The sequence below is a fragment of the Anabrus simplex genome, chromosome 2, assembly GCF_040414725.1.
Source record: "Anabrus simplex isolate iqAnaSimp1 chromosome 2, ASM4041472v1, whole genome shotgun sequence".
Lineage (NCBI taxonomy): Eukaryota > Metazoa > Arthropoda > Insecta > Orthoptera > Tettigoniidae > Anabrus > Anabrus simplex.
Window position 1 is genome coordinate 1121233333 of NC_090266.1, and position 10778 is coordinate 1121244110.

Here is a 10778-nt window from a genome sequence, read left to right on the forward strand (position 1 = left end):
AGGACACTGATATAAGTGAATTACAGATCTGGTGGTTCTACAATTATGTCTCTGAGCGTTGATTTAGTTTATTGTCAGCTTCTATATATTTTCTTTTTGTAAAAGTTCCACGGGGAGGGGTGTTTCTAACCCCCAGTACCCTCGCCCCCCCCATGGCTACGCCCCCGTGTGGAACTGAGTGCTTGTAACAACAATAATTGTATTCACAAGACATAAGCCGTCAATATGCTGCCTTAATAATAATAATAATAATAATAATAATAATAATAATAATAATAATAATAATAATACATTTGTAGTTAACCCCATGAAGCTGCAATTCACTGAAGAATTAAGATATACCGAGCAAGTGGCTGGGTCACGTAGTTGGGATAGTGGGTTCGAACCCCACTGTCGGCAGCCCCTAAGATGCATTTCCGTGGTTTTCCATTTTTCATATAAGGAAAACTGTAACTTAATTAAGGCCACGGTCGCTTCCTTCCCGCACTTAGACCTTTCCTATCCCATCATCGCCATAAAATATATCAGTGTCTGTGTGACGTAAAGCAAATAGTGTTGTTAATTCGGCAGTTTTCCCACTGGATCTGGAGGCTTTTAATGTTGAGTTGGCGGGTGAAAATCAACGCTAGCGGCTAGCGGGTTTTCTGGAGGTCTCTAACTTACGAATAGCTAGAATCTAGCCGAAAAAATCATTGCTATTAAATACGATTGTATTATTGTAGCACTAACAACCCTAAATATATTTTAGCAAGTGAGACTTTGTCCTTTAAAGCGAATAAAAAGTCTGCATAATGATGCCTCGTGGCTTTATTTCTTATTTTGCTGAAAATAGGAAATTGGAATAGCCTATTTCCGAAATAATCTTGCGGCTGTACTTAGATGAAAGGAGAGCGGACGTCTCTCATTGACCCGTCGACAGGTGATGTCAGCGTACAGTACTGTAGTCTCTGGTATGTCGCCGTCTAAAATGTCAAAGCGTCTGGAAGTGTGGAGTTATTGCCGATTTTGCATGTTCTTTCCCCCTTGGTGGAGCCATCCACCAGACAGGGCAGTACATCGCACTTTAGTAACATTTCAGGTTTACGTGAGAGCTGATAAGCTATCTAAATCCCTTACGCTCTGAGAACATGCCAAAACCGATTTTCCCAACAGCGTTTCCTAAAGGAGCTGTTATCGGATCCGAAGTTTAAGGAATGTCAATGCGAAATCGCCACTGCTCGGTTCTCTTCGTAGAGTAAGCCGTTCGGAAATCTTCGGGAGTACGCCGTTCGGAAATCTTCGGCATGCTCCGTAAGGGTGCGGCCGTGCTGCCATCGTACGTCCCGTCAGACGCTAACTTACGTAGAGCGCAGTCGCACGCAGGTCGCACGCGCGTCATATATCAAATAGCAAGCCTACATTGTTAGGTACCTCTGTTGGTTGGTGGCGTTTGGCTTCCTTCCTTTGTGTGATACGGATGTGTGTAAATGTTGTTTTATTAGCGACAGCAATATCGCCGTTAAGTTGCATTGTAGTAAGACAACTTTTGTAGATTTGAGCAACTTCTGACGTAAGGTTTGAGTTGCGTGGCCAGATACAGTAGTTCTTTAAGGCTGCCGGCGAATTGTGCCCTCCACTGCATTAAGGTAAGCTTAATACCAAATATTCTGGTTCTGTTTTTCACATTGCTTCGCTATTTTGCTTTACATCGCACCGACACAAATAGGTCTTATGGCGGCGATGGGATAGGGAAGGTCTAGGAAGCAACCAAAGAATCTGTAGTCGCTCTCTCATCTTCTAAGGCCAAGACATGTAGCAGATAAATTTAGATACGTCTTTCTGTCACATGATTGAAAAGAACATTTTTAACTGTTGTAAATTGTGCAAAACACTAATAAGTACAAGGAATACATACAGATGAAGGCATTGTGAATAATGTGCGCAGAAAAAACTAAAAGTATTTTAACTTGAAATCTTGCGTGCAGAGTGTAATTGATGTAGGGTGACAGCAGCACATTCTACCTTCCATTATGGCAAAAAGCTGAATTAATGAACATATCTCTCCTGAAGAAGCTAGTCCAAGTAATATTTCCATAATTTAAACTTATTATAGTATGCCTCACATGATGCACTGAGTACTATAACCGGCATCAACTCTAGTCTTAAGTGGCGCTATTGCAAATGTTACCACTTTCTAGCAGGAGTTTCCACTGTTATCATATTAAGTTATTTGCTTGTTTTCAACTCGATGACCTATTCATTAAGTATCTTTCATGAGTCGCTATCCACCATAACTTCATATGTATGGAGAAGTGTCCGTAGATGGGGTGTTTACAGGTCCGCGGTTACTGTATCCATGCACAGGATGAGCGTCCACTCGAATGTCAAATGATGCTGTGACGCCAGCTGCACAGTGGACAAAGTTTAGAGACTTGTGGTAGAGGAGCTGAACACAACGGACATATTTCTCTGAGACTCGACAACATGCGTACGGAGCAAACACCAGATGAGTTCTTGAAAAACCTGGTGAAGTGCCTTTTTCTAAATCTAGAAAGGCCATATGGACCATTCTTTTCTTCTCTCTGTGCGTCCCTGCCAGCAACTGGATAGAATGTGTAGCATCTGTTCTGCGGCCTTTAAGGAAGCCACGTTGATTTGATGAGACAGTACTGTTGCTTCTAGGTGTGTCAGTCACCCGCTCAAAGATTTTCCTGGTGTGGCAGAGGAGAGGAGATGAAGTGGCGGTAGTTGGCGCAGATAGTAACATCACCCTTCCTTTTCTAGATACTGGTCTTCTAGGTGGATGGTATGTCATTGTCTTCAATGCATTTGTTATAGAATTTTGCTAGAAATTCATTTCCACATTTCCCATCTCCTTCAAAACTTCAACAGGGATGAAATCAGGTTCAGTTGCTTTGCTGTTTTTCATTGCGTGGATGGCAGCTGCAACCTCGGCAGGCGTGGTGGGTGGAACTGCACTCTGTACTTGATTGGCTGTGGGAATAGTTAGGTGTGGGAAATCCTCATTACAAATTACAGTGAATTGTTCACACCAGTGTTAAAGTAGGGTTTTTAAAGGAGATGTCAGTGTTCGTCCTTGATGTGGATGACATGACCAATAACTTCTGTGGCGCGATGATGAAATCTGGTGATCCTACAGATAGTATTGGCTCCTCTGGTTCAATATAATTGTTCATAGAAATCACAGAAGTAATTGTCTTTGGCAGTTTCTACTGTTCGTTTGGTGACAGATTTGACTTCCCTATAGCAGTCCAAATCAATTGGTGATCTTCTTGGACTTCACTGCATGCTGGACCTCATTGTTCCATCACCAGACCTCTTTGTCCATGAAACGCTTTCCTGGTTTTGTCACTCCTACTATGTCTTCTGCATTGGATCAAATTTGTGCAGCGATCACACCCCATGTATCCTGCACAAGGCAGTCAGTATTCATGTGGGGAAAGATGATCTCCATTAGCACTTTTGCTTTGATGTGAAGCTTTCACCAGTTGATGTGTTCTATAGTAGTGACAGGTCAGAAAGGTGGGTGAAGGGGAAGCTGAAATTGAAGAACCAGGAGAATATGCTGAGGAATGATGTCTGATGTTATCACGTAACAGTCCATTAATAGCCTTATATCCTTCCTGTTCACCATCCAGTAAACGATTTGTGACTTGCGACGACCAATCCTATGCTGCACGTGATAATGCTGTGCATGCGTTTCTTAAAGAATGCATTTACTTTTGCCAAGCCTCATTCCATGGCATGTTCACCATCTTTGTTATTACACCAAACCTGAATCTACCATGCCATCAATTGAAACCATCCATTGAGTAGTCAACGTGGCCGTTGAGATCTCTACCAATTAGCAGATGTTCACTGACATCAGTTGAGTTGATGTATGATTCCAGTTCTGTCCAAAATCCATCTTGTTCCTCTAATAGGCATCATACCTATGGAACGTAACAAGAGATGATGCGTACTATTGTTGACCCGGTGACAACTTGGATGTCAATCAAGCAAATGTATGTACGTTTTACGAAGGTGATGTTATTTCACAATCCATTGGTGACGACAATTTCCACACTATTTTGGCAGGATGTTGTGACATAGTACTAGAGCGTGTACCCTTCACCAGTGTCAATGGTTTTCGCACCTTTCCACTTTGTTTACTGGATACAGGCAATGTATACCTGTAGCAATTTGGGCAACTTGCAGCTGCGTCCAGTAATTGTCTCCCTTGGTCAACTCTTGTTCTTTTCTGACCCCAACGGTATTGGAGCATTTGAGGCCAAGGAGACTTTCACTTTTACGTCCTTTGTGGCCCTTGTCTTTGTTTGTTTGTTTAATTTTTCGAAGTGATTTCCCTCTGATAAGTGTTAATAGAGGTTGGTTACATAGTTGAACTTCCTCTTAAAACAATAATCACCACTACCACTAGTCATTGTCCCATTTTAGATTGTTGGAAATTGGGTGAATTTGCCTCAGTCCTTTAACCTGCTCCGGTCTTGTAGCTGAGGCTACCAAAAAAAAAAAAAAAAAAAAAAAAATCCTCGCCATTCTATGTAGTACGATGTCAGCATATTAAAGATCTCTGGTGGTACATTTGGTGTCTATTCGTGAAAATTGATTAAAGACTTGCAATTTGGCGGAGTAAAACGGAACTTTGAAATTGACACTCTGATTGCCTACACGGCGTCACCTCACTATGCCGACCCCTGGTGGCTGGGGCCTTTCAGTTATAATTTTACTTGAAATTTGTCACTAAGGCTAATACCTCTATTTGAAAATGAAACATATTGATTGACTAATTAATCCATTTAATTTCTTGTGGCTGGAAGCTTTTTCAAATACATTCAAATGGTAAAGTTAGTTATATTTTGGGATTACTCCGAACTTCTCTTCCTGCCAAATTTTCATACCCCCTAGGGTTGACGGTCAAAGTCCCCCCCAACCTCCCCACTAAAAGTGCTCCCTGGATCCTCCCCTGGTACGAATCCTAGCACAGTTCATCAAAAGTGCCTCTATTTCTATGAAGTTGTGTTTGAATTTGTGTAATAATATATTTTTGTAAAATAATTTTATTGTAATGTCTCTAACTGGTCATACCTGTTCAGCATTCATTTTCTTGGAGTTAATTCGTCATTAAATTCTTTACAGGTACCGGTACTTCAGCAGTTCTGCCAGAGTGAATTCTACTGCCTGCAGCAGTGGCAATGCTCAGATATACCCTACATTGAATCTGCTTTATTTCATTTCATGGAGGTAATCAACATTTCTGGATAAAAATAAATGTTTAATTCTTTTACATTTAAGATACATTTTATACATCATGCTTTTCTTTCTGAGCAAACTTTGTCTTTTACAATGGTAGGATATATATCTGTTAACACATTCACTGCCAAGCATTCTGAGGCAATTTAATTGCCCTGTGCCAGACATTTCCAAGGGAGGTGAACTGGTTTGACATAATTACATATAAAAGTGCATATAAAGAAAAGTAGCACATATAATACCATGAAAATTTAAAGTTAACTTCAGCAATGTTTAAAATGAGCTGCAAGCAAATTCTAGGCATAACTTCATTGAATATGTGAGTAGCAAACATGTTTGTCCAATACATTTCTAACTTAGGCTTCTTTTTTTTATCATACCGGTCATCATCTGGGGTCCTAAAATATTTTTCATTTCATCCAAAGTAACAGGTCTCCAATTATCATACCTGCAGTATTTAGTAAATGGTCTTGCTACTGTGCTCAAAAATTGTTCTGTGTATTGGTTAGTTTCTGTTACAAGAAATTACAGAAATGCCGCCGTGAAAAACAACATCAAGTATGCGATGCAATTTTCATCACAACGTAATTTACTCATACCTGCATTCCTCGAATAATTGGGCATGTGTCCGAGTCTCTGACCAGTTATCTGAATCAACAGCAGTTATATCCTCCAAAAATAAATCATTGAATATTGCTGGACCTACGTCATCATGTTCAGCACTTGCGACTTCATCAGATGAATCGCTATCACCTTCCTCCACACGAGGCTTTAAATAATTTTTTGACTCACAATCAGCATAAACTACTTCTAACATACCCTGTATATCGCTTTATCACTTTCCTGCAAGACATCTGCACTTTTGTGCAATTTACAGGACATTTTACAAAAGCACAAAGACACTAACAGAGAACAAACACGCGGTTACTCAACAAGTGAAGATAGCACGTGTTTGGTTGTCAACAGAAAGTTACTTTACTAAGGGATATGGTTCGCATGTTTATCGATCGATACATTGATCCTTCATTTTCAATCTGTGAAAGTTAGACTGGATTTGGGTGACATCTATGGGAGCTACAAACAACTATTTGAACATATGCACTTAAACGTCAATCGACGTGTTTGGCACTACCAGCGTGCTAGTTTTAAAACGTCGATCAGTGTGCTTGGCGCTGAGTGAGTTAAGCATGAAATTTTTTGGAAATGTTATTTTTAAGGCAGATATCTGAAATTTAATTATGATAGTCATTATTTAAAGGATCGTAACTTCATTTTGTGAAGCAACTTGGTAATTTGACCCTCAACAAATCTGCTGCAAACTAACATTATCAGTATCTTCTGCTGTATGAACAGACACATGTAAGAGATAATCTAGGCTAGGCAGAATCTCATTTTCAACATTCAACAAAATAGTTACTGAATTAAAGGAGAATTGTTATAAGCTATAAATTTCATTTTTGTTCTATATTGAGGTGCAATTATAAGAAATAAATTGACCTTTTCAATGCAATATAACATGTAAGTTACATTAATCAGTCTTGGAACTAGTTTCAGCCACCTAGTGGCAATCTTCAGTCAAAATAAAATTACAAAGATTATGAAATGTAATAATTATTCCTGCAACATTGTCTTTGTCTGTTATACATATGTTTTAGTTATCACATAATCTGTTTAATTTTATTTGGCTGTAGATGGCCACTAGGTGGCTGAAACCAGTCCCAAGACAGATGTAATTTCACTTACTTGATATATTGTATTGAAATTTATCTTTTATTATTAAAGAAGAATTGCCAAACTTATGCATTACTTTGTCTGTCTCATTACAGATGTCAGAATAAAAATATTTACACCCTAGTCCTGTGTCCTGATATGGTGCCTGGGATCAAGCAAATGAAATAACATGGCATGTTTTTATGGCTGGATGCCCTTCCTGATGCCAACACCATTTGAGAAGCTTCTGAGGATGAAATGAATGGTGGTGAATGAAATTGGTGAGAAGATGGAAGAAATCATCAGTTGCAAATGAATGGAAATTATCATGACATTGCCCTGGCAGTGAAAATGAGAAACAACAAAAAATCTCTTCTCAAGACAGATGAAGGGGTACGAAACCATTTGTACCTCAACAGCATTTCTACGAGGGATTTTTTCCTCTTCCTATTCATCTATTATTAGTATTAACCGAGGATGGTTGCTATTAAAACTATGATCAAAACCACCAGAATAGTATTATCTGGGTGCAGCATCACTTGCGATGCCAAGAGCTTCTTCACCACGTTCAGCATGAGGAGACACAGTGTACATTTGCTCGACTCGTCTCTTTCAACTACACCCGTGGGTGGGGGACGTAGATGAAAAATACACCCACGGTATCGGCCACCTGTCGTAAGAGGCGACTAAAAAGGGACCCTTACTTGTGCCAGACTCCTCACTTTCTTCTATTCTGTCTGACCACCCTTAGCGAAGTCTTGTTTTTCTCCAGGCCCCGATGGTATTACAGCATTCGGGACTTAGGGAGCCTTTCGTTTTCATGCAATTCATGGCCCTTGAAAGTTTTGATCCGTTACTTCATTCTTCGAAGTGACGGATCCCTTCTACTTTCTTTATTGTCTCTCTGTCACCCCCTGTGGTTCGGTGACACAGAAGAAGAATACAGACTTGGTATCCCCTGCCTGTGGTAAGACGAGACTAAAAGCTGCCCATTACTTCTAACAGCCTCCTCACTATCTTCCATACTGTCCGACCTCCCTTAGTCAAGTCTTGTTTTTCTCCCGACCTCGTTGATATTAAGGCAGTTGGGGCTTAGGGGGACTTTCATTTTCATGCCATTCGTGGCCCTTGAATTTTTTGGTCCGTTACTTCATTTTTCGAAGTGACATCCCTTTTTTCTGTCTGTTTACCCCCTGTGGCTGGGGCACGCAGAAGCCTGCCTGTCGTAAGAGGCAACTGAAAGGGTCCCTTACTTGTGCCTGACTCCTCACTTTCTTCTATACTGTCCAACCTCCCTTAGTCAAGTCTTGTTTTTTCGCCCGACCCCGATGGTAGTAGAGCATTCGGTGTCTAGAGAGACTTTCATTTTCATGCCATTCGTGGCCCTTGAATTACTCGGTTCGTTACTTCATTTTTCGAAGTGACGGATCCCTTCCTCTTTCTTTTTGATATCCTCTGTCTACCCCCTGTGGGTGGGGGACTCAGAAGAAGAATACACCCACGGTATATCCTGCCTTTCGTAAGAGGCAAATAAAAGGGGCCCATTACATGTGACAGGCTCCTCACTTTCACTTATCCTGTCCGACCTCACTTAGTTCCTGTATTTTTTTTTCACACCGACGGTATTAGATTAAACGAGGCGTAGGGAGGCTTTCATTTTCATGCCCTTTGTGGCTCTTGCCTTTTTTGGTCTCTTACTTCATTTTTCGAAGTGACAGATCCCTTCCTTTTCCTTGTTGATAACCTCTGTCCGCCCCCTGTGGGTGGGGGACTGAGAAGAAGAATACACCCACGGTATACCTGCCTGTCGTAAGAGGCGACTAAAAGGGGCCCTTTATTTGTGCCAGGCTCCTGACTTATATTTACCTGTCCGACCTTCCTTTGTCAACGCTTGTTTCTTTCCGACCCCGATAGTATTACAGCATTCGGGGCCTAGGGAGAATTTCATTTTCACGCCCACCTTGGGCCTTGAAATTTTTGGTATGTTACTTCATTTTTCGAAGTGACGGATCCCTTCTGTTCTCTTTATTCTGTCTGTGTCACCCCCCGTGGTTCGGGGGCGCAGACGATGAACACACACACGGTATCCCCTGCCTGTCGTAAGAGGCGACTGAAAGGGGCCCTTCCTTGTGCCAGACTGCTCACTTTCTTCTATACTGTCCGACCTTCCTTAGCCAAGTATTTTTTTTCTCCCGACCCCGATGGTATTAGAACATTCGGAGCTTAGGGAGCCTTTCATTTTCACGCCTTTCGTGGCCCATGTACATTTTGGTACGTAACTTTATTTTTCGATGTGACGGATTCTTTCTTTTCTCTTTATTTTGTCTCACTCGCCCCATGTGGATCGGGGCCGCAGACGAAGAACACACACACGGTATCCCCTGCATGGCTTACAGAGGCGACCAAAATGGGGCCCTTACTTGGGCCAGACTCCTCAATTTCTTCCATAATTCCCACCTTCCTTAGTCAATTCTTGTTTTTTCTCCCGACCCCGATTGTATTAGAGCATTCGGGGCCTAGTGGGCCTTTCAATTTCATGCCATTCATGACCCTTAAATTTTTTGGTCCCTTACTTCATTTGTCGAAGTGACGGAACCCTTTTTTTTCTCTGTTTACCCACTGTGGCTGGGGGACGCAGAAGCCTGCCTGTTGTAAGAGGCAACAAAAACGGTCCCCTTATTGTGCCTGAATCCTCACTTTCTTCTATACTGTCTAACCTCCCTTAGTCAAGTCTTGTTTTTTTTCGCCCGACCCCGTTGGTAGTAGAGCATTCGTTGTCTAGGGAGACTCTCATTTTCATGCCATTCTTGGCCCTTGAAATTATTCGGTTCGTTACTTCATTTTTCGAAGTGACGTATCCCTTCCTTTTTCTTTTTGATATCCTGTCTTCCCCCGGTGGGTGGGGGACAGAGAGGAAGAATACACCCACGCTATCCCCTGCGTGTCGTAAGAGGCGACTAAAAGGTCCCCCATGTTAGTGTCAGGTTCCTGACTTACATTTATCCTGTCCGACCTTCCTTTGTCATCTCTTGTTTTTCTTCCGACCCCGATGGCGTTGGAGCATTCGAGACTAGGCAGTCTTTAATTTTCACGCCCTTTGTGGCCCTTACCATTTATTGATCTGTTACTTCATTTTTCGAAGCGACGGACCCCTTCTTTGTTCTCGATTCTGTCTGTGGGGGCCGAGAAGAAGAATACACACACGGTATCACCTTCCTGTCGTAGAAAGCGACAAGAAGGGCCTTTTTTTGACAGGCTACTGAATTACATTTACCTGTCCGACCTTCCTTTATCATCTCTTCTTTTTCTTCCGACCCCGATGGTATTGGAGCATTCGAGGCCTAGGGAGTCTTTAATTTTCACGCCCTTTGTGGCCCTTGCCATTTTTTGGTCTGTTACTTCATTTTTTGAAGCGGCGGACCCCTTCTTTGTTCTCGATTCTGTCTGTGGGGGCCGAGAAGAAGAATACACGCACAGTATCACCATCCTGACGTAGAAGGCGACAAGAAAGGCCTTTTTTTGACAGGCTACTAATTACATTTACCTGTCCGACCTGCCTTTGTCAACTCTTGGTTTTCTTCCGACCCCGATGGCATTGGAGCATTCGCGGCCTAGGGAGTCTTTAATTTTCACGCCCTTTGTGGCCCTTGCCATTTTTTGGTCTGTTACTTCATTTTTCGAAGTGACGGATCCCTTCTTTTCTCTTTATATTCTCTCTGTCACCCCCTGTGGTTCGGGGGGGCAGACAAAGAACACGCACACGGTATCACCTGCCTGTCGTAAGAGGCGACTATAATGAGCCCCTTACTTTGGCC

General features: G+C 41.9%; 1 long non-coding RNA gene across 1 annotated transcript; it reads left to right on the top strand.

The window, feature by feature from the left end:
• Nucleotides 1–1363: 1363 nt before the first annotated feature.
• Nucleotides 1364–7554, top strand: LOC136863334 (uncharacterized). The gene is made up of 3 exons (XR_010859203.2): nt 1364–1625; nt 5140–5244; nt 7080–7554. It is a non-coding gene; the product is annotated as an uncharacterized lncRNA (long non-coding RNA).
• The last annotated feature ends 3224 nt before the right edge of the window (nt 7555–10778 follow it).